Source organism: Phacochoerus africanus, chromosome 14 (assembly GCF_016906955.1).
Source record: "Phacochoerus africanus isolate WHEZ1 chromosome 14, ROS_Pafr_v1, whole genome shotgun sequence".
In the NCBI taxonomy this organism is placed as follows: Eukaryota; Metazoa; Chordata; class Mammalia; order Artiodactyla; family Suidae; genus Phacochoerus; species Phacochoerus africanus.
The window spans coordinates 2888604-2910213 of record NC_062557.1 but is presented as its reverse complement, the minus strand read 5'-3'; the positions used below and the strand labels follow the sequence as shown (position 1 = coordinate 2910213).

At 52.5% G+C, this 21610-nt stretch overlaps 1 protein-coding gene across 4 annotated transcripts in view; it reads right to left on the bottom strand.

Moving 5' to 3' along the window:
- Positions 1-21610, bottom strand: part of RBFOX3 (RNA binding fox-1 homolog 3) — a 431817-nt gene that overhangs the window by 173141 nt on the left and 237066 nt on the right. For all 4 annotated transcript variants that reach the window (XM_047758490.1, XM_047758492.1, XM_047758493.1 and 1 more), the window contains exon 3: positions 12588-12698. The gene's annotated coding sequence lies outside the window, so the exon portion shown is untranslated. The remainder of the gene's footprint in view (positions 1-12587; positions 12699-21610) is intronic.

Below are 21610 nucleotides of genomic sequence, written 5' to 3'. Positions count from 1 at the left end.
TCTGCCGTGTGTGTGTGCTCACTAAATCCACCACGCTAGAAATGCATCTGGAGGCAATCCTGCCTGCCCACAGCAGATTTTCCAGATCCTGGCAATTGGAGCACGTTAAGGACGAGATACAGCTGCCAGATCTGATTTCTTAAATCAAGATTCGTTGTGTGGGGAGAGCAGGAGGAAAAAATTAATGCAAAACCTGGCAAGGTGGGGGAGGGAGGGAGGGAGGCCTGCTGCCTTGGCCTCTTTGCACCTGTCGAGTGGGAGCCAATTATTTTCCAGCAAGTGACTTCCAGCTTGAGGAAGGGGAGGGGCTTCCACGGGCAATCTGGGATAAACCCTGACTTTCAAGCTCAGAACTGCAAAGTCTCAGTAAGGTAAGGCACTGAGTGAAGGATCAGAAGTTGTTGGTTTACATTTTGTGTTATTTGCTCTTCCCTGAGTTTGCAGCCATCTTACCAGCCTCCCCACTGAACTCCACGCTATGTCCACCCCATGGCGGACACGTGGGTGAAGCAGCTAGCCAGGGCATGGCTCAGGCAGTGGTCTGGTGTCCCTGCCCATCCTGGCCAAGCGTGATGGAGAGTGTGTGAGAACGGCTAGCATGTCCACATGAGACTGGGTGACAGTGCTTTTTGAGAGTGCTGGGAAGTGTGGGGTGCATGGGCTTGTTTGGGGGCATCTGTCTGTCTGTGGCAGGGCAGCGAGAAAGTGCAGCTATGTGCCAAGAGCACTTAGTTAACGCGGGTTCACATAATAGATGAGCCAGCAGCCTTCCCAGTAGTGACGGCCGTCTCTATTCTCCCACTTTTCAGTTCCAGCTTGCTGGGGGTTGGAAGGTCTGGGGTGAGGCAGTGGGAGGAGGTCAGAGGCAGAATCGAGGGGAATTTGAGGGACTCTTGTTGCATGTAATATCAATTCATTTTACAGACTGCTGACACAGCCACATTCCACAGCTCAGAATTTATGGGGCTCTCTACAAAAGAGCTTTTCAAAAAATGATATGCCATCAGCAAAAAAAATTTTTTAAATTTATACCCCCCCCATAAAAAGGTACCAATATCAACACACACGCGCACAGGCACACACAACCTACCCGGTTTGGTTTAGGGCACTTAGTCTCGTTATGCAGTAATCACATCATCTGCCAGAGTCATGCCGTGTTGTTTCATTACTTTATAGCAGACTTTATATTAGATAGGTACCCCAAATGCTCGGTGTAATGAGAATGTTGGGGTGCACTGAAGAAAGGGCACAGTCCCTGGACCTGGAGGAGAGTGGCCTTCGGTCCGCCCCCTCCCCAGGGAGCTGCCTGGTGGAAGACCCCAGGCCCGCCCTGAGTGTGTGCTTCCCCTGCAGCCACCCTGCCAGGGCCCTCCTCCTCCCCCTCTTCCTCCTCTCCCTCTCCCCCATCCTTCTTTTCTCCTGATCTTGGCCAGGGTCTCTCTTTCTCTGTATTTGTTCATTTTCTTCAAGGGTCCTCTGAGACCCACCGCCTTCCTCCTCTGGAGCTCTGCAGAGTTCCCTCTTCTCCCCTGAGCAGCCACGCCTGAGTCCAAGGCCCCCCGTGCTGGAGGACGGGAGTCACCCCAGAGCCAAATGAGAATGGCTCCCCGCCCACCTCCAACACCGTGGACTCTCTCTCAGGGATTCAGTGGCTGCACCTCCCACGGCTGGCTCATCTGTAGCCAGGGTGCCCTCCACTCATCCAGAACTGGCCCCTTGGAGGGAAAGGGGAGGTGGAATCCATTTCTCCTGGGCCATCTGACCTCCTGGGGCTGTCCCCGCCATACCACTGAGACCCTTCTTAACCGTCTCTGGCAACCCCAGGGGGTTCTTGGCAGCAGCTGGGCTCTGGCCTCCGTGAGAAACAGTAATTGATGTAGGGCAGACACAGGGAAATCCGGCACGGCCCTGATCACAGATCAGAGCAGCCACAGGACATGGTGGAATGCGTTCTTTCTAGGACGGGCGATTAGGTCTGCGTCATATTTTGCATTCACAGCAGACAGGACTGGCCACACTGACTTGTGTATAGATTCTGGCCTGTCCAAGGCAGTCTTCAAAAAGCTGAGCCTTGGGAACGGGGACCACAGAGTCTGGCAGGGTGACTCGGTGGCAGGCGTCTTCACGCCCACACCTTAGAACTGCTCTGGGCAGTAGAGGAGAAAAGCCCATTTGTTCTACTATATCTGAATGGTCACACTGGAAAAAACCCAAACAACCAATAAGCAGAAGAATTACAAAACAGAGCATGTGTCCAGGCAGGTGTAATGGGTGTTAGTGTCCCATTCGGGCAGGTGGCGAGCTCACCGCAAGCAGATATAAGATGCATCTGGGTTAGGTCACTTGAGGCAGCAGCATGAGAGCAAACTGACAGTAGGAGGAAGACGTAGGCTGCCTAAGGCAGTCTGGGGACACGGAAAATGTCTTCTAGGAGCAGAAAAAAGATCCTAGGATGAGCCGCTTTGGCGGTACACCATCAAGCGACACCGTGGAGAAAAAGAAGTACGTGTGCGTTTCACCGGTAGTCTATCGAGCACCAAAAACATGCTGGGGACTGGGAGCATATGGTGGTGTCCTTACATGAAGGGATTAGGACACAGCCATGAACAGAGATGAGACGTCCAAGCCTGCAGATGTCCAGCCTCCAGACCTAAGAGGAAGCAGATGTCTGTGGCTGAAGTTGCCCGTCTGTGGTACTTGGCTATGGCAGCCCCAGCTGGCTGATACAGGCCCCCTCAGCTCCTTACTGCCCTGGGAGCACCAAGAATCCATAGAGAGGGGAACCAGAAAGAAAAGTGGGTGACATCACTCCAAAAGGGGAGATAGGATCCTGCTAAACTGGAGCTCTGTTTTAAAAAAAAACAAAACAAAAAACCAACTTCATTTGTTAAGAAAAAGTGAAAGGAGCTACATTTACACTTTGAGTGAAAATCCTGGGGTTGGGGGGAAGCCACACATGGGTACAATGAGACTAACGACACGGACACAGAAAGATCTACTGAACAGAGTCATGTAAGGATGAGCAGCCCAGACAGTGGCAGCCTGAATCCACTGAGAAAGCACTTCGGACAAAGCACTTCGGACAAAGCTTATACCATCATCGTCGCTGTTATTGTTACTCTTTTGCGTGAGGGTGATTAACCTCTCAAGGTATCTGAGTCTCCAAACCAATATTTTTAGGCTCTGAGGGAAACACCAGAAACCACCTCTTACTCAAAACCAGAGATCTTGGTGATTTAAGAGGAAACTGATATTAGTTTTTTGTTTCCAAAAAAGACCACTAGGCCTCAGGAGAGAAAGAACTGACAGTTGAGAAAGTCCCACCTTATGTGACCACATTTACAGACAAAAATCACAAACAGAAGGCTCATGTATGTCGGGATGAAACTGGGCCCCTATTTCCTGCAGCTCCTGTGCGGGGACCAAGCGCCTTTCTTCTTCACCATCAGCCCCTGAGATTCCACGGCCAGCAGCCCTCCCCTTCCCAGCCCCCGCCCACCGGTAGTTGGAACGCATCCCTCAGCCCGTGGGTTCTGGCTAGAAGGCACCCTCCCTCCAGGGTGGAGCCTGGGAGAGCCCTCGAGGGAGGCCTCTGGTCCCAGCCCCACGATCCAGTTTGCATGATGTCAGGACCCACGGATGTGCTCAAAGCTTTTCAATCATTCTGGCCCCTCTGGTTCCCATACTCATTCGTTGGGGCTGTACCCGGGCTTGGAACCTATCTGAGCGAGTTGTTAACAGACGACAAAGTGTCCTAGGGTGACATGGCCCCATAAACCTCATCCAAAGTTAGGGGTAGGGAACTGCCTCCAATGGGGTCCTTTTTTTCAAAACCAAGCCTCAACACGCACCCCAAACAGTCGGATGCAGACAGTCTCCCCAACGAGGCTGAGCCCCGCCATCTAAAGGCCTATCTCCTACAGACTGATTTCACACGCACGTGTGCACGTGCGTGTGCGTGTGTTTGCATTTACGCATGAGAAGGGAGGGAGAGGAAAGTCTCTCTGGGAAGTGAGTTTCCACGTCCCCTGCGTTTCCAGCAGGCCCTCAGGTGAGCAGATGTGTACCTGGCACAGAGCGGCAGGACTCAGCGGCCAAGAGGTGGGAACGAGCCCCTGTCCATCCGTGGATGGATGGACAGATAAACACAATGTGCATAAACACAATGGGGTCTTCTTCAGCCTCCAAAAAGAAGGACATTCTGACTCAGGCTACAACGCGGATGACCCTTGAGGACATTGTGCGCAGTGAGAGGAGCCAGACACAAAAGGTCAAATGTGGGATTATTCCACTCATATGAGTCCACAGAGGAGTCAAACTCCCAGAGACCGAAAGTCGGAGGGTGGGCCAGGGGCTGTGGTCTGGGAATGGGAGTTCGTGGTTAATGCAGAAGTTCAGTCGTACAAGATGGAAAAGTTCTGGAGATAAATGGTGGTGATGGTTGCACGACAATGTGAATGCACTTAATGCCACCAAACTGGTCATGTAAAAATGGTCAAAATGGTAAATTTCATTCTGTGTATTTTACTACAATTAGAAATAATTTTTTTTTTTGGCCATGGCCATGGCCAAAAAAGTGGAAGTTTCCAGACCAGGGATCAAATGCACGCCACAGCATCCACCCAAGCTGCTACAGTGACGATGCCAGATCCTTAGCCCATTGTGTCACGCGAGAACTCCTAAAAATAAACTTAAAAAGGATTTGTACATCCACTGAGCTCTCACCATGCACCAGGCTCTTCCTATACAGTAAATACATCTTTCATCCTGCCAACAGTCCTTCAAGAAAGATGTTAGTATCCTATTTTATATAAGTAACTGAGGTGTAGAAATTAAACAAATTATCTAAGATCACTTGCTAAGAAGAGTTAGACCCAGGATTCAAACAGGTTATTCCTAGTACCTGGCAGGCACCCAGTAAACAGGTGCTGAAAGAGTGAGGGAATGAATAAATGAATGAATGAATGGTGTTAAATCCTAGACTGTTACACTGTTGAATTTGCCCTGGTTTTTCAAGTTTTTGTTTTTAGTGGGTGGGTGGGGGGCGGTGGGGGATATAGAGGGCTGTTGGTAGTTGGAGCACAACAAAATAACCCCTAACACATATTTATAACAATAAGAGGGATCATTCATTTAACTTACTACATGCTAAGTACTGTGCTATAGAGCTAAGCTACCTGTACATGTGACCTAATTTCATCATCAGATTAAGTTCATGACGTTTTATTTCGTTTTTTTAAATTTCCTGCGCTTAAGATAAGCAGAAATTCAAACTGATCAACGAATTCAGCAAAGTAGCAGGATACAAGAATAACAATTCAGAAATCAGTTGCATTTCTGTATACTAACAATGAGATATTCGAAAAGGAATATAAAAATACCTTTTAAAAGCATAAAAAATTAAATCGCAAAAAATCAAATATCTAGGAATAAACCTGACCAAGGAGGTGAAAGACTTATGTGCTGAGAACTACAAAACATTAATCGAGAAAATTAAAGGGAATTCAAAGGAATGGAAAGATATCCCATGCTCCTGGATTGGAAGAAACAAAAACAAAAAGACAACATCCAGAATGGGAGAAAATTGTTGCAAATGATGCAGCAGAGAAGGGCTTAATCTCCAAAATATACAAACAACTCATACAACCCAACAGCAAAAAACCAAACAACCCAACTGAAAAAATGGGCAGAAGATCTAAATAGACACTTCTCTAAAGAAGACATATGGATGGCCAACAGGCCCATGAATAAATGCTCCACATCGCAAATTATTAGAGAATGAAAATCAAAACCACAATGAGGCACCACTTGGCGCCGGTCAGAACGGCCATCCTTAATAAGCCTGCAAATAACCAGTGCGGGACGGGGTGTGGAGAAAAGGGAACCCTCCTACACTGTTGATGGGAATGTAAACTGGTACAACCACTAGGGAAAACAGTGTGGAGGTTTCTCAGAAAACTAAATGTAGAACTACCACGATCCAGCAACCCCACTCCTGGGCATATGTCTGGACAAAACTACAATTCAAAGAGATACATGCACCCCTACACTCACTGCAGCGCTATTCACAGTAGCCAAGACATGGAAGCGACCTAAATGTCCATCAACAGCTGAATGGATTAAGAAGATATGCTACATATACACAATGGAATACTACTCAGCCGTAAAAAAGAACAAAGTGATGCCATTTGCGGCAACATGGATGGAACTAGAGATTCTCATACTAAGTGAAGTAAGTCGGAAAGAGAAAGACAAATACCATACAATATCACTTATATATGAAATCTGAAATATGGCACAAATGAGCCTACCTACAGAACGAAACAAATTCACAGACATGGAGAGCAGACTTGTGGTTGCCAATGGGGAGGGGGAGGGGGGATTGGGGTGGACATGGAGTTTGGGGTTCATAGATGCAAACTATCACATTTAGAATGGATAAGCAATGAGGTCCTGCTCTATAGCACAGGGAACTATATCCAGTCACTTGTGATAGGACGTGATGGAAGATAATATGAGAAAAAAGAATGTATACATATGTATGACTGTACAGCAGAAAGTATCAGAATACTAGAAATCAACTATAATAAATTTTTTTAAAAAGATATGTGGAAATTAAGTCTATGGGAGGATGGTAATTAATCCCTAGTCATGTAAGCAGTGGCAAAACCTTAATTTTGTGTGACTACAGCTAAATTACGCTGATCTTTTCCTCTAAGTTTTTGCATGCACATATCTAAAACTGTAAATATTAATAAAAACGTACCTCAGAGGGGGGTTTTACTTTGGGTGGATGGAAATGTTTTGGACCTAAACAGAGGTGAGAGTTGCACTATACTGTGAATGTCCTATGAGACACTAAACTGTTTACTTTAAAATGGTTAATTCTATGTTACGTGAATTTCAGCCTAATATATTATTTTTAAAATACATATATAAGAATATATCCTGAAATTGAGTACACATATACCAGAAGTTTTTGTAAAAACAATTTTCACAAATTTTTTTGGCCACACCCGTGGCACGGCTAAGTTCCTGAACCAGGGATTAAACCTGTGCCATAGCAGCGACCCGCGCCACAGCAGTGACAATGCTTGATCCTTAACCTGTTGAGCCATGAGGGAACTCCCAGAAGTATATTTATTGATGGTTCATTTGCTACATGGTTGAATAATCACACAGCCACTCCCTGTGGGGGACATCCTCCTGTGGTCGGGCTTTGCTCTCCTCTGAGTGGTCTGGAGGGAGCAGCGGGCCTGGGGTCGGGGGAGCCTGCAGCTGGACCTGTCAGGGCAAAGATGCTCTCAGGGGACCTTATAATGCCACCTCATGGATGGTGACACCACCATGTACTTACTGCCTGTGCTGAGCCTGTGGACAACAGCCCACAAGCTGGTGATTTGGGGTTTTCAAACCTGGTTTTATTAAAAGTCCCCAAGCAATTTCTCTTCAGAGGCTTGTCTGTCTCATTAAATGATAACTCACGTGGGCTGGGAGCACTGACCTGCCTCACCTCATCAACATCCATTTTCCTTTATCTTTTAGAGGGAAGTGATCATTTATTCCCTGTAATGGTTGCTGGGAGCAGGCCACCTGATAAATAGATGTGGTTAATAATGAATTAAATTAACATCACCGTTCAGCCAACAGTGGGGAAAAGCTTCTAGTTATTATGTGTACCTGCATGGATGCATGTGCGTGAGGGCACATATGTGGCGTGCATATGCACACATGTGCATGTGTGTATGAGTATGTGTGTGAATGTGCACACGCACTGCTAGTGTGTGTACACATCTGCACACACATTCCGTGGACCTGTTAAAGGTCCTCCATGAAAGAAGGTGCAGGCACATGAGGCCAGGCGTGGCACCTTCTGTGCAGTGGGATGTGAGTTGAGATTTGATACGTTGCAGCTGCATTAATACCCTGGAGAAGCCCATTTCTCAATGATGCTCTTTGGAGGGTACGTTTGCAGATGCTTTTATAATGTGAACAATCATCTCCTAATTCCTGTCTGGAACATTAATCTTCTGCTTTCTTAAAGTGCGGCACAGGGTTTTGGAAACAGGGTCAGCGGCTAAGGCCTATTTTAGTCCTTAACCCGAGGGGATTGGTTAAGGAAATTATGGTACTTCTACGCAGTGAAATAATATGCAATCATTAAAAACGAGGTGACTATCAGCCTAGAAATATGTTCTTGAAAATACTGTTAAGCAACAACAAAAACCCAGGTTACAAAACAATGACTACAGTGTGAAATAAATTTGCAAACTCCTCCGTGTAGAAAACTATCTGGAAGCTGACAAATTTCCAACAGTTGGATTGTGAGTGTGAGTTCCTCCTTCCTTTTTTGTCTTAATTTTCTACAATGAGCATCTATTGCTTATGTAACAACAAAAAGGTGGTAAGAGTTTGTTTTATTTTGCAAAGAAAAAAAGGGGGAATCCCTCTGAAGGTCTTTATACCCTGCCAGCTCCAGGGGAGGAAGTGAGAGGGCTTCTGGAAGCAAAGATGAGGGAGACAAGCAAAGGGCCAGTACTCTTGGCTCTGACTGCCAATCTCTGAAGGTGCTGGTGGCTCTTGGGCTGCAACAACAAGGTCACCCTGAAATCGAGAATGATGTTTTGGGAGCAGGATGTGCTCACAAACCCGCTCGTGTCTGTGGGAGAACCAAATCCCTCACTCTTTCATTTGGCTCCTGTCTCACATCATTTCTTTTGACCGAACATTGAACATGTGCCCTGTCTTGGGGGCCAGGTGTTGGCCCAACGTGGCCCCCGCCCTCAGCTGACGCTGATTCAGCAGCCCCCACCCCCACCTCCAACCAGGGACCCAAGGCCCAGTCAGGGCAGGAGGCACTGCTCTGGCTTTTTCTGATCAATCGTCAACACCCCCCCCCCCCCAACCCCAATGGTGGCTCAGTTCTTGGAGATAAGGCAGACAAGGCACTTGGCCCCTTACTGCGTCCACCCATCTCCAGGAGCACAGAGACCCCGTGAAATTAACTGACACCTGCCCCAGTAGGTAGGCTGGGTGCATAGTGATTGAAAGTGCCATTTTTACTCAGTGCAAATGAAACACTGAGCAGCCAAGCTGTCTCCACGCTTGGCTGAGGGTCCTGGGAAAGTGGTGGGCCTTTCAGATGGAGCCCAATCTCCTTCGTGGTCAAAAGAGGAGGGAGTTGGACAAGCAGATCCCCCGCTGGGTCCCTCCCCACTGGGACAGTCTATGAGCGCGGGCATCAAGCTGTGACGGAGCATATGACACTCTACTTTGACAGCCACTGGACCACAGCAACACCCTCTTCCTATTTCCTGCATATTTCAGGATTAGGAAGAGATTTTTCAGAAGGAAAATCCTAGCTTGGAATGTCTCTCTCCTGCACGGGTGTGCAGGCGCCCCCCCCACCCCCGCCCCCTCACACGCACACCAATGCAACAGCTCAACCCCATGAAAGGCCTCCAGCGCCGACTCCAAATCAAGGGCAGAGCCTCCTCCAGTGACGACGCCCTTCCTCAGCCCGGGGTCCTACTGGGGGGGCTCTAGTCTTGGTCCTGCACCAACTCCTGCCCGAGGAGGCCACGCCCACAGCCAGCCGCCAGACATTGTTCCTCCCGAGGCCGCTCCCAGACAAAGCGCGTCTGCACGGCACCCACGGAGTCAGGGACCAGAAGGTGTGAGCCCCAGTCCCGGCCCCTCACTACCAGCCTCCAGGGTCCTCAAGGGCCTGGGGGGGGTCTTGGTTCTGGCCGGCTCAAGCATGGCAGCCAATGTAACCGCCGCAGAGTCGCAGGACTTATCAGCTCGATGTTCTGACCTGGCCTTGCAGGGGAGGTGGCGCGCCCCCTCCCTACCAGGCTCCTTCTCACTGGCACCGGCCCCTGTGGCCTTTGACGGCACCCCGGGTCCCAGAGCACGGCCTGCTGGCGAGAAGGCCTGGCCCAGCCCTGCGGTGAGGTCTCTCGCGGGATGAAGGGGCCAGGGCCCATCAGTGTGAGCCTGTCTCCGATTTAACATTTTCCCTTCTCTACTCGCCCCCGATTCCTCCAAAATAAAACCCTAAAAACGTCCACACACACACACACACACACACACCAAAAAAAACAGAAAAGCCAAGAAGATGCTGAGCTCTTCGGACAGGGATGCTCTCTGGTTACAGAAAGACGTGCTTTGGAGTTCCCATCGTGCCTCAGTGGTAACGAACCCGACTAGTATCCGTGAGGATGCGGGTTCGATCCCTGGCCCTGCTCAGTGGGCTAAGGATCCAGCACTGCCGTGAGCTGTGGTGTAGGTGGCAGATGCGGCTCGGATCTGGCGTTGCTGTGGCTGTGGCTGTGGTGTAGGCCGGCAGCTGTAGCTCTGATTCAACCCCTAGCCTGGGAACTTCCATCTGCCACAGGTGTGGCCCTAAAAAGAAACAGAAAGAAAGGAAGGAAGGGAGGGAGGAAGAAACGAAAGAAAGATGTGCTTTCCCAGTGCCTCTGTCTGCTAATGAAAGGCCCTCGGTCTGCCCATTCCGGCAAAACATAATTGAATCTGGCCGGGTGGCCACCCCTCCAGGAGGCCCCTGAGCTGCCAGAGGGAGGACGCATTTGAAAAAGCCGCCTGTCAGCTCTTTCTGCCTCTTTCCAGCCCATCTTCTTCCCACTCAGCCCATGTGGGCTGGGCAGGCAGCAGGGCGGGTGGCCCAGCTCTGAGCTAAACCAACTCCTCAAAGGGCAGGGAGCCTCCACTGGGCCATTTTTCAGACTTTAATTCCACTGAGTGGAACTGAAAATGCCTTCCACTTGCTCAGCCCCAATTTCCTCTCTGCCCTGGGCAAACACCACCCTCCAAAGAGGAGAGAAGACCGGCCGGAAGAAGCCCTGCTGACCGTCAGGAGGCCTGCTGGGGATGCTAGCGTCTCGCTTGGCAGTCCCTATGCCCAGAAGCAGCAGCACCCACAGGCCGACTTCATTTCCACCTGGTGAGACCCAGAAGAGTGGAACGACAGGGCCCAAGGCTCTGCGGCCGACCTTCCTGTAGGCCGCGGGCTGTGGTGGCCACACGCTCAGGTGTGAGCCTTGGCTCTGACAGGTCTGAGCTGGTATCAGTGAGCTCCCTGCACCCCCTCCCCACCCGAAAGAGGACAGATTCCAGGAGCATCCGCACGGCACCATGGCAAGAATAAACAAGGCCTCGACTGAACCCTTCCCAGCCCCAGGTCCTCAGCAGTAGTAGCTGATAACTCTCAGCCCAGAACGCCAGGGGCCAGCATGCACAGGATGCTCTTAAAATTCAGCTGTGAGCAGACCCTGGCACGCCCGTCCTCAGGGAGACTTCCCTGTGTCCCCCATGCTCTGCTCCCTGGGCATCCACTCTCTCGGTACAAGTGTTCCTAACTCAGGCGGAACCGTTCTTGCCGAAGACCCCAGGACGTGGGGCCTAGGTCAGGAGGGAGGGACCTTGCTCAGAGACCAGCCCAAAAGCCTCCTCCTCTTTCTCTGCTCTAGGCGTGGAAGGTCAGAAGCCAAATGATGGGTTAAGGGGTGCAGGTAGGAAGGGAGGCAGGGCAGCCAAGGGCCACACCTGAGTCCCCTCCTCTGCCGCATGTGGACGGGCGCCTTTCCCACCAGCTCCTCCTCCATCCCAGCTCCATGGAAACCTGGGAGCACTTCTCCACGTTGGTCCTCAGACCTGCCAGCCGGGCACTGGGCCCCTGCGGGGGAGGAGGGAACCCCATGCCCCGTCCGGGCTCAGCAGCCGTCGCTCTTGGAGAGTCTGGGAGAGAGTTTGGCCCCAGGCCCTCTTGAGAGAGTTTTCTTTTATATTTATTAACCCACTTTCTCTCTTGGCCTTCGGAGCAATAAGGAAACCTCAGCCAAGGCTATTAATAGGCCGAAGCCGTCCCTGGGGAGGACAATGAGCTCAGACCTTCAGCGCAGGTGCCAAGCATAATAAAGCTTCCCGAGTTGCCTAAATATAGGCTGTGGCTGCGTCGGGGCACTGAGCGTGGTCTGCCTGCTACCACCCAGCCCCGCTCCCCAGGCAGAGCTTTCTGCCACCTGTGCCAGAGCCCAGCCCTGCGGAAAGAACCCGCCATGACCCACACATCCCCCACCAGGTCAGATCTGGTGGGAGCCACTAAGGAAGTGGGGGAGGCATCCACAAAATGATATGCAGTATAGATGACGCCTGTAAACAGAGTTTAATGAAAAGGCAGTGCGGGAATTTATGGGCAACCCAAAGATAATTAAAATTATTTATCTACTTACCTCCCTGCCGGCTGATCAGTCTATTAATTATCTATTATGTACTTGCTGATTTGCATTTCACTGGAGGGACGGGGTGAGGGCAGGTGAAAAACACAGAGGGGTCTGAGAACCCAGCGGCAGGGCAGGTGTGGACCCTCGTCTCTACCAACCGCGGCTCCCCAGCTGCCACACCCCACCCCCGGCCACACCATCGCCCCCAGCTATGCCCCCAACTCCATGCCCCCTGAGAAGCCCCAGGTTTGAGATCCGAGTCATGTGGAGTAGCCGGTGCCCCCAGAAGGGGCCCGCCAGGAAGAAGCCTGCAGGAAGGGGCCCGCAGGAAGTGGCACGCACCTCTTTGCAGATGGGTAGCTCCTGGGACGGGTCCCAGCCCGAGGCCCTGCAGACCAGTTTGAGATAAACGTGGGCAGAATCTTCCTTGGGCAGTTCTGACTTAGCGCTGCACTGAAAAGAGAAACCATGAGAAGAAAACCATTTTCAACCTCTGAATATCTGGAATGCATCAAACGCACACTCTCCCGCACTCTTGATTAAAAATATCACAGGACAGAGTGTCATGGGAACGGCATCCTTTGAACGCTGCAGTGAGAACACATTAGGCTGGAGCGAGTGATGACAAGGCATCCCAGCTCACCACCTCACGGCAGCACACGCCCCCAGCTCTGCCACTCCCCTGTGGTGAGACCCATAATATCAGCCTGGTCCCTGAGATGCAAGGTGATGGGGTCAATGGCCACGGGGTCCGACTGGCAATGGCCATGGAGGGTGGGATGGCTCGTGTCACCCATTTCCAACACAGGCCCCAAGTCTTCACTCAAGTCAACAGAGCTGGGCTGGGGATAAATCTTCAGCAACACCCCATTACCGGCTGGGGTTCCCCAGCACCCGGCTAGATTCCAGGGGCACAGGGCTACCAGGGGCTGTGATTGGGGCTGATCTTGCAGTTCACCTAGACATTGAGCCTCTCTCAAAATCTGTACGGTGCACCATAACCAGCTGTGGGAGCTGTTCCTTAAAACCCATCTTCTCTCCTGCGTCTATCAATCCACCTGTGCATCTATAGAGCCACCTCTACACGATTGCCACCTAGAGCTGCAGAGAGACAGATGCACACACACGTGTGGAGACAGACAGAGAGATACACACAGATGCATCCATACAGAGATCGTAGTGATTCTGTTTCTCTGGGGACCCCTGTCTGACTCAGGGCCCCCAGCATCACTCCAGCTTGCACTCCAAGAGACGGATCCCGTCCATTCACAGAACCAGCAATGCCGCTGCCCCCACCCCCACCCCCAGACTCTGCCCCCCACGCATTCCCACTTCCAGGGAAGGAGGTGCACCCCGGAATGGCATGGAAACAGGAGGGAAAAGGAAGCAGCGAGGGGCCAGTCACCTGCTTGGGAAGAGCCAGGAATGACCAGGCCCTCATGAGGCTCTGAAGTGATGCCCCAGCCCCCACTTCTGCTGAGGCCTCAAAATCCCGCCCCGCCAGGCTCCCTGCATTTGCAGGGCAGCCCTCTCCATGCCACCCTCCTCTGCGTACCCGCCCAGCCGGCCCTCTCCCCCCGCGCCCCCGACGATGGCTTCTCAATTCTGATGATGTATCAATAACTGCAAAGCAAAATGCCCCAGTTAGCAGCACTACTGGTACTGTAACTAATCGTTTTCGGAATTGATTCACAGGGTTGCGTGTGCAAGGCGAGGTGGGGCCACGTCCCGGAGGCCACTGTGGCCCCCAGAAATTAGGCACACAAGGAGAAGTTCCAAGAGACAAAGAAAGCAAGCGGGAAAGAAAGCGAGGAAGGAGACAAGAAAAAGAGCACATTTTCAAAAAGAGAGGAACTGGCAATCTCGACTCTAATACAGAGAACAAGAGGGGGCAAGCTGCACCCTGACTTGGGGCTAAGGGAGACATGGAGGGTGACAGGACCCTTTCTGGGATTGGAACACACCCCCTTAGCCCCCACACCAACCCATGCAGCCTGAGACTCTCAGACCTGGAAACCCTCTGGCTCCTCCAAGGACGAAGATCCCAGAGGCCTCTGGGGTTCATGTATTTAAGATTTCATTGGCTGCGCCCTGGCGTCCTCCGAGATAGCACCTTTCCAAACAACTGGAATGGCCATCGGGGACAGAGCGGATAAAGACAAAGCCTGGGTTCCTAAGACCGATTTCTCCACCGCTGTTGGGTCATCCTCAGGCCAAGCACAGGCAAGGTGTGGGGTGTGTGTGTGTGGGGGGGGTGTTGCTCTGCAGCCGCTCCAGCCTCCCCAGGGAGGACACAGTGGGCAGGAGGGAAGGACATGGGCTCTGGTCACAAAGACTCTCGGGACCTCCCTGCTGTAGGTAACGCGACCCCCTCCTGGAGATCCTAGAGGGAGACCAGGTAGAGAGTCCCTCAAAAGCTCCTCCCACCAAGCGGCACAAACTGCACACTGGCACATCTTGGACCCGAGTCCAGGGAACCTGGAGCCTGGCGCGAGACTGCCGCACTGTCCTCTGGCTAGAGTCTGCCCCGGGCCACACGGTTTCCATCTGGCATGTGCACGCTTTAACAGCTGGCCCCTCTTGCATGGCTCTCCCCATCCCGGGGCAAGATCATCAAAGGAGGCAGGACGGGGGGACCCTCCACAGGGGCTAGTTTAGGAAGGCGCCAGGGAGGGGCCAGCGTCCTTGTGCACTGTCCCCTGGGTGCCACGGATCACTCATTCACTGTTTCAGCCATTACACCTGAGCCTGTTTGTCTCACCTTCTCCCACCTGAGGTCCTCACCCCAGACCCCCAGCAAATCCCCAGGATGGACCTGGAGGTTGAGGCCAGAGAGCCCTGGGGGGACAGTGGCAAAAGGGAAAGGTCCAGGGACACCCTCAGGGCGGGGAGGGAGGGAAGGAGGGCGATCTAGTCTCTTCCTGCAGATAAAGCACGAGGGCCAGGGCCACTCGGCCAGGCCTGCGGTCTGTTGTTTGCTTCACTTGCCGGAGACGCTGCTTCCCACTGGCAACCCCTGGGGGGCCCTGTGGCTGTGGCATCTTCTCCAGAAAAGAGGGGGTTTGAACCCAGGTCTTGAGCTCTTCATAAAGCCTCAGACCAGGGAGTGCCCCTGCCAGTTCTCCCACCCCCAGAAGTTACCCTGAGGCCAAATGCAAACACGTCCAGGCCTCGGTTCCCCTTCCCCTGCATCTCCACCCGTCTCTGGGGATTGCCGCAAGGGGCCATGGTCTTGCCAGGCTGGGCCTAGGGGCTCAGCAGCCAGAGAGCCTTACAGGGCAGGGAGGGGCCGTGGCCCTACACGGGCTGCTCAGGGGTTTGGCCTCAGAGGTCAGGGGTCATGATCACTCCTGAGGTGGGATGCAGGCATGGAGGGCCTAACGAGGAGTCCAGACATTGGTGAATGATTTTCTTTCTTTTTAATAAGTAGAAAGGTTTCAGGCTTGTTTGTTTTTTGTCTTTTTAGGGCCGCACCCACAGCATATGGAGGTTCCCAGGCTAAGGGTCCAATTGGAGCTAAAGCTGCCGCCTACACCACAGCCATGGCAACACCACATCCGAGCTGCGCCTGTGACCTGCACCACAGCTCAGGGAAACGCCGGATCCTCAACCCATGGAGTGAGGCCTGGGATCAAACCTGTGTCCTCATGGATGCCAGTCAGATTCTCTTCCACTGAGCCAGGATGGGAGCTCCAGGTTTCAGGTTTTGCCCTCCATCTTTCCAGGGCACAGACTGCTTTCCCGAGTGGGCGAGTGAGGGTGGAGGGAGCCCCAGAGCCCCCAGCCGCCGTAAAGGAACCGAGGGGATTCCGAGCAGAGCAAGCCGCCCGTGGACATGACTGGCAATCTTGGTAAAGGTGGAGGAGGCAGCCGGCGGAGCACACCCAGGTCCAGACCCTTTGGGGAGCTGCGGGCAGGATCCGGAACCTCCTGAGATCGGCCACTCACAGCCAGGGCCCATCTCCAGTGCACAGGGAGACCTGCGCCCTGGCGTCCTCCGAGATAGCACCTTTCCAAACAACTGGAATGGCCATCGGGGACAGAGCGGATAAAGACAAAGCCTGGGTTCCTAAGACAGATTTCTCCACCGCAGATAAAAGGAATGGATCGGAAATAGACCTCGGCACGGAGGAGCTGCAAAAACACCAAACTGAAAGAAACGAGTCACGAAAGAAGAAAGATGTCACTCGTGCGCACTTTAAGCAGAGAAAGATGATCTACTGACGGTCACTTGTGTGCAAGGGTATGCTCAAGGGACAAAAACGATGGACACCAAGCCGTCGCTCAGAGTTGCTCCTGGGAGTGGGGGTGTCCAGGGGCATGAGGCTGGGGTGCCGAGGGGACTTGGCCTCCATCTGTAATTCTTTCCTTCCTCCTTGCTTTTCTCCCTCTCTCCTCTCTCCCTCCCTTCCTTTCTTTCTTTCAAAAAACCAATGCAATGTAACTCAATGTTAACTGTTGCTGAACAGATATTTATTATACTTTACCTTAACTATCATCATTCTCCAAAAAGTTTTGAGATGAACTTGGTTAGACTGTAAGCCCCTTGAGGGGCTGAGACCCTGACGACACGCGTGGTTACTCAGCCGGTGGCGCAGTATTTTGCCCCTTCAGTGACTCAGTAGAATCTCACCAGCCGGTGGCCTGGGTGGCTGAATAGATGAATGACGTATATGGCGGGAACTCTGGGAAAAAGAGTCAGCTGTGCCCTTTCCACTCACCCTCCATTTAAAGGACAATACACTAGTCTAGAATCGTTTCTTCAACTGCCCACTGAGGTTTTTCCTCGGAAAGCACCAGCCTGAGCAGACGGCAAGCGGAGGCTGCCGCATTTCAAACGAGGGTCCCAGGCATGGGGACAGAAGCGCATCCTCAAGCGCCCTGGAGTCTGGACCAGCCATGTTTCCAAGACCTGGGCTCTCACATTCCTCCCCCCGAGAGAGGCAAGGGAAGGCTTGCAGGGCCTGGGGACCCACGGACTGTTTCCTGAGCAGAGCCTCCCCACACAAGAGGCGCCAGGAGGTCCCAGATGCTCGGAGGGCTTCTCCCGCTCTGTGGCAAGCAAACATCTTCACACAGACCAGGCAGCCAGAGCGACCCCGGGGCGATCTGCAGGGGGCTGGTCTCAGAGGAGAGGCCAAGGGCTAGGAGCTTTCCAGCAGGTCCTGGAGACAGGGCACTCCACAGCCAGAAACCCGTTCCCCTAAGAGCTGCCACCTGTCATCCACTGGGCTGCTCATGCACCCTTGCCGGGGCCCCCAGGACTAGTACACCTTCTCGAGTGTGCCAGGGCCGGCAGACGTGCCCCCGACTCTGGCTCTGATCTTACACGGTTCCACTTTCAGTGGTACAAGCTAATAAAAGCTGCATGATCAAATTCCAGGTCATTACTCAAGGAAAGGGACCCCTCTGTGGTTGCCGGCAACAGTTTCAAACCAATTAAAACAAGCCTGGCGTTTCTGCGGGCTGCTGCCGTGCCCGCCACCCCGGAGGTCTCGGAGGGCCCATGCTCGCAATGAGCAAGATGCACGAAATGTTAATGGAGACGCTTAAAGGCCACGCCGAGGGGATTCTGGTAAATAAGGCCACGCGACGAGGCTGGGGGAGAAGTCTCCTGAGCTAACCCTAGAGGAAACTTCAATAAAACGAGATTGGATTGAAAACAATTCGCCCCGCAAGGGATGGGTCTGCTGGCAGAGCTGGGAGGGGTCTTCAGGGGAGGAAAGCTATTTTATTTCCCATTAGCTCCCCTTTGCATGCGCATGTGCCCCCTGCTGCCAGCACCAGAATCTGCCAGGACGACAGTGCCCACTGAGCAGGCTGGGAGAACTGGGTGTAATTTGCGGGGGGTGGGGCGGGGGTACTGAGCAGGCAGTGGCTTTGAGAAGGTGGAGTGTTGGGGGACTGTCTTGGGGCTGAGAAGGGGGAAGGGCTTTGCTGAGGACTTGGCCGTGTGGGGGCTCACAGCTGTCTGGCAGCTGTTCTGAGTTCTGCTGGGTCCTGTTTCGGGAAGATCAAATGTCACCCACGAAACATAAGGATAAGGTTCCAGAGAACACTGCCCAGCACCCAAGTCAGCAAGTAGAAGGAGGCTGGCGAGCAGCCCGAGCTGGTGTTGTGTGATTCAGTGTAAACTCGGGTCGACCCCGAGTGGGGGTAACCAGAGGGAGGGCTGGGGCTGTGGCTGCTAGCTTTGCTCCCAGCCAGGACTGTCTGCAGCCCACAGTCCTGCCCGACGCAACTGAAGGACCTCCAAAAACGAGAAAAGGAAAAGAAGTCACCAGGCCAAGCACACTCAAGGAGTCTGGGCTGGGTGAGCTGGACCGCGCAGCCCAGCCCTTCCTCTTGCAGCCGCCCCCACCAAGGTCACCGTGGGCCCCTGCACACCTGCTTCTGTCAGTCAAAGTTTACAACTGAAATAACAAACCTTATGCCAGCTAAGGTTGCCAGATTTAGCAAATTAAATTACTGAATGACTAGATAAATTTGAAATATCAGATGAACAACAAATAATGTGTTACCTTTTTTTTTTTTAAGCATAAGTATGTATCATGAAATATTGGGGACATACTTATACTAAAAATTATTCATTGTTCATCTGACGTTAGAATTTAACCAGGCACCCGGTATCTTTACCTGGCAACGCTAGCTTCCGGCTGTCTTACTACACAGCCTAAACACGCATACGTACACATGTACACACCCATCCTTCAAAGAAAAGGAGTTAAAGCTTACTAAGATCAACTCCCTGCCTGGTGCGCCCTTCTGTTCTCTCCTTGAGCCTCCCTTGTGTCACCCCCACAGCTGCCCCATCATTCAGACAAAGAGACTGGGAGGCCGGATTGTCACTTGTCCAAGGCCGCACGGTCAGCATGCAGCCTGGCAGAAACTGCAGACCCAGGTCATTCGCATTCCAAAGTCTGCACTCTTTCCACCAAACCAGACCCAATGCATCAAATTTAAGATGTTTATTTCCAAACAAAATGGCCATAAGGAAGTTGTTATTGATTCTGCAGTCAAGTCAATGGACAGTGCTTGAAGCCTTGGCTCAGGCCCACACCAAGCTCTGAACAAAGCTGCCCTTCCAGTACAAGGAGGCCCTGGTGCGGGGGCTCACCCACCTGGCTTCGGTTCAGAGGGTTGTTGGTTTGGGTCCACCCGGAGCGCCCTGCTGGCAATCGAGTCCCGAGCAAGCATGGAAGGCAACATCGGTGTTCTAGAAAAGGGGATTTCTCCCCAGACACTGAGGAGGGGACAGAACTTGCATCTTCCTGGGTTGAAAAGGTAGACCTGAGGTTGTCTGAAAATTGAGCCCTGAGTCCCCCGACTTCCCCTTATCAACTAGCTGCTTCCCAGGTAACCAGTAGGTGGTTTAGAACCTTGCGACGTGGTTAGAATTGCAAACTTTTTTTTTTTTTTAAAGAAGGGATGGCCATCTTTGATGAGGCCAAGGTGAGTCACAGGCTGGGATGTCTCATCATCCACCTGGGCCATCCTCTTGGCAGGGACAGAGGAGATCTGGCTGATGAACTTTGCCCTTCACATCAGCGAGACAGTTATCACGCCCCAGGTTTTAATCAGCTGGTTTCATGAAGATTTTTCGCGGAATGGCAGCTAAGTGCTACCACTTTGTCATATCTAGAAATGTCTCTCCCCACCCCTCCTCTTTTAAAAACAACCACCTCACAGATCGGGAAAACCTCTAGCACATCGTTAGTCAGTCCATTCCTCCAGCCCCACCCCTGCCCCCTGGTCTGCTTACGAGCAGGCAGAAGCTCCTATCTGAGGGCCGTCAGCTGGGCCCTTGCAAGGACTAATTCCTGTCATGAGTGAAATGAAAGCATCCTGGGCCTGAAGATCTGGATGCCTACCTAGTGGCCAAGAAGAAATCCAGGATAGGGCTGAGGAGGCCACAAGGAAGAGGAGGAGGCCACCATGGATCTTCCAAAGCTTGAACCCAGAGGATGCCACCAATCCCATGTTAAAATCCAGAAGAGCCAAACTGCCGGGCAGACAAGTCAGGGAGCGCGGCTGCACGAAAAGTACAGCCAATGCGCCTGCTTTTATTTCCACAATCAGCACCTTAACAGCTTCCAGTTTCCTCTCTCGATAATGCAGTCAAGGGGCAGTCTGAGTACTAATAGGATGTTTTTGCTATTTGCCTGATGGGGTTTCAAGGGAAAATTGGGGGCCCGGAGTTGCATTTTGAGATTTCCCACACAACGAGGGAAGGCATGGAGGCTGGGGGAGGAAGCTGCTGCTGGATTTGGGTCCTTCCGGAGATAGCCCCCTGTAAGGAGCTGGTTTAATTACAGGCAGGTTGTTGTGGTTGGTTTTTTTTAAGTGACCTACTTCCCAGATGGTTTTCTCTGCATTTCTTTTCTGCCACAAAGTTTTGACATATTGGAGCCAGGAAGGAAGAGCAGTCACACCTGTGTCACACCCTAAAAGCAGGCTTCAGTGGAAGGGAAGAGGCAAGTGAGAGAGATGGGTGGAGGAGAAAGAGAGGCAGGGGGAGCTCCACCCCACTGCGACGAAGAAACAGTGCCCCTCCCTGTGCAAAAGCCCTGGCTGGCCCAAGTGGTGCTGGCCTGGAAGGCCTCTGCCCGGTTTCTGGGAGCAAAGCTGAAGATCAGCTCGCCAGAAGGCCCTGAGCAATTACCACCAAGAGCGGCCTGGGCTGGCTGGTGTGTCCTGTGGTGCTGGGCCATTTGGGGGGCCTATGGTCCTGAGATGTGTGCTGACTCCGACCCCAAGCCACAGGACAAGGAGGCACTGCTGGTAGGCCAGTCGTCACCAGGACTGGTGGCAGAAGCAGGGCCCTGTACGCCCTGGCTGTCCAGCAGAACCCTAGACCTTCCTGCTTGAAGACTAGACTTGACAATGTTCCTTCAGCTAGACCCTCTTTGACTGTGTTTGTCATGAGGATGGCACAATTCGGAACTGCTTCTCAGCAAGGAGCTCCCATGCCCTGCCTCCCTTGGCAAGGCAACCCTGCTGCCAGCAAAAGGCCTTCTCTCAACTGTCCCAAATCCTGTACAACAAACTCTGAGGTCACTCCTCACGTCCTGCTCCTGGTGGGTTTGGAGAACAGCTGCCTGCCGCCCTCCACCGTGTCGCCAATAGAGCCTCCGACACAAAACTAGTGTAGCTCGCAGCTGTGAGCCCTGCCTGCCTGTTCTGAGCAGATCTGCCTTTCCCCCTAAGCTCTTGGAGCAGAACTGCCACTGTCTGCAGCAGGAACGGCTCTGAGGGGCCGCCCTACTTCTCTGTGTCATAGCCTGGCTCTCACCAGCACTAACAGGTGAGCGGAAAATGCATTCCTCATGCCCCTGAGAAGCCACCTCCTCAACACATTTGAGAAC